Below are 2,799 nucleotides of genomic sequence, written 5' to 3'. Positions count from 1 at the left end.
TCAAGGGCCATGGCCCTCCTTGGCCATGCCGCAGCCCAACCTCCAGTTCAGCCAAAACCCCTGTTTTTCTTCCTTTGCGATTTCTCTTGGAACCAACCCTTCAAACCAAGTTTAAACACCACTCAAACCTCCAATACAACCCCTAAACTTGATCTATATCACTCCCTTAGAAAAACCCAAGATAAACCCCAATCAAAACTTCCATCAATTCCAACAATCCACCATAAAAACATAAGCTGAAAACTAACACCAAAACAGAGTATACCAGTAAACTAGTGGCTGGAATCTTACCTCAAACTCAGGTTGTGATGCTCTTCAATGGTGGAACACTCTCCCAAACTCCCAAGGTCTACTTCCCAAGCTTGAATCCTCAACAAGATCACCAAAAATCACAAAGAAAATGGAAGAAGGAGAAGGTACGGGAAGCTCAAGAACTTGCTCTGTTTTTCTCATCAACTTACAGCATAAGGAGTTTATATCTATCCTAGGGGTAAAAAGACCATTATACCCCTAGGTCATTTAAGGGTTTCTAAAGGCTCCCAAGGGCATATTTGTCCTTTCCAACCTATCTCATTAATCATAATTAACGCTCTCCAATTCCCGCTATTCTCAATAATCTCAAACTCCAATCATTCATATCCCGTTACCCTCTAATGCCCGGTAACGCTCTAATCATTAAAATCACCCCGAGACTCCTCCCGAGCCTCGAACTTAAACTTGTCATGACCAGACCGCTAATTAATAATCCAAGATCGTCTCATGCCGAATAGCTCAAACAATCCCACATTATAATGTGGTCTCAACATATATCACCGACATGCATACAAATATACAATTACACCCTCAACGGGCCAAATTACCATCACACCCCTGTAATTAAACATGTGGACCCACATGCATGCATTTAACATCATATTATAATATAATTCACATATACATGCATAATATCATTTAATGGATTAATTAAACAAGTATGGCCCTCCCGGCCTACTAATCCCGCCATTAAACCACATCGGAGAATTCGGGGCATTACAACACGTGTCCACACTCGAGTGTGGTAGATGGGTACGTTTTACGAAAGTGAAGTTCAAAAGTTTCCTTCTTAGAGGATTTGAACCAACACTTTTGAGGGGGAAAATGTTACACCCAAATTTTAAGAATAAAATAAATAGCCTCGAAATGTAGGCTCGAAAAAGTTAAGCTCGTATCTACAAATGTTAGCAGTACACTTATACGAATTGTTAAGTGGTTCCAAATATGTTATTAGCACTCGAGCATGAGTCACATTGTTTGAGCCTAAGTTGCAGGCTTGTAGGCACCAACCTTCTTTCGAGGAACGATGAGCTCGAAGCTTCGCTAGTCTTGAAAGCGCGTCAGCACAACGGTCAAGCTCAATGACGTGTTTCGCATGCAGAAATACTATTAGGAAATCCCTATTTCATAGGGATTCGCTATTATCATATATTAAATCCCTATTGTCATAGGATATTATGTAATTAATGCTTTTATAGTATTTATTTGATTGATTGTAACCTTCCTGAATTAGAGGAAGATATTCTCACAACAAGGTCTATAAATAGCCTAGAGTATTTCATTTGTATTCACACACAGATTGTACTAGAGAATACTCTGCAAAATTTCTTTCATCCAAAGCCTTGAGAGAGTAGTGATAATACAGTGACTCATGGACTAGGCAAAATTTAACTCCTGAATCATGTAAAAAACCTTTGAATCCTTCTACTTTTTATGTATTCTTGTTTAGTGCTCGTCATATTTAAGTTGACGAAAAATGGCGTCAACAAACATCAACAACTTAAAAGCTACACAAATAATCATGATACTCTCGTTCAAGATTAAGTTTATGTCATACTAGAGGTTCAAATGAAAAGATCTTAATAAAGGAAGAGAAAAATCAAACTTTGCATTAGGTCATACTAGAGGTTCAAATGATTCAATTGAAAACCCTAATACAGAAGTTAGTTCATCAACATAGCAAAGAAATCCATAGTACCAAAGTTAAACATACAGAAAATTAAAGAAGAAGAAAAAGAGTTGTAGATTCAATCTCTGAAATCGCTCCCAAAATGTTCTCTTTGCCTCCTCCTCATCAAAAACTAGACTCCAAATTGCACTCAGTCTCCCCTCTATTAACAACCCTAATGACTTTTTATGAAAAGACCTTTTTACCCCACTCAAAATGCTTGTTTTCAACATTCATACGAACAATAGCGCAAGAGCGCTTGTTTGATGGCGCTGAGGAGCTTGGAAAATTGCAAAAACAAGCTTTTTGGAACTCTATAGCATAGGGGCGCTTCACTGTGGAGCAGAGGCGCTTGGGTAGATTTGGCATAGCGCAGGGGTGCTTGGGAAGCAGGCTAGTGCCCTTCTTCTTGGGCTGAATCTCTTCTCTGTAATTCCGCAGCGCAGAGGCGCTACAACATAACGCTGGTGTGCTTCAACAACTAACTTTAATCTTCAATAAACTTCCAAAAATTGCTCCAAAAAGTCCAACACAACCCATTAACAAGCCTCGAGGCCACAATCACCTCAAACTGACCAAATTCAACATTCTTTTGAACAATTTTCTTCTTGTTTCACTCAATCTCATATGTTAGACTAATAAAACCAGAAACAAAAAGAAACTAGCATAATTCTGTACAAAACAAACTTAATTACCTCAAATTTTTTCTAAAACAAACACAATAAAGCAAGTAAAAAACTCGCTTATCAATAGAACCATTTCTATGGGTTTTCAGAATGCTTATTCACAACTCAAGATGAAACAAACTTTGGATTTTT

Source organism: Humulus lupulus, chromosome 1 (assembly GCF_963169125.1).
Source record: "Humulus lupulus chromosome 1, drHumLupu1.1, whole genome shotgun sequence".
NCBI lineage: Eukaryota > Viridiplantae > Streptophyta > Magnoliopsida > Rosales > Cannabaceae > Humulus > Humulus lupulus.
Note: the sequence above shows the minus strand (reverse complement) of the source record.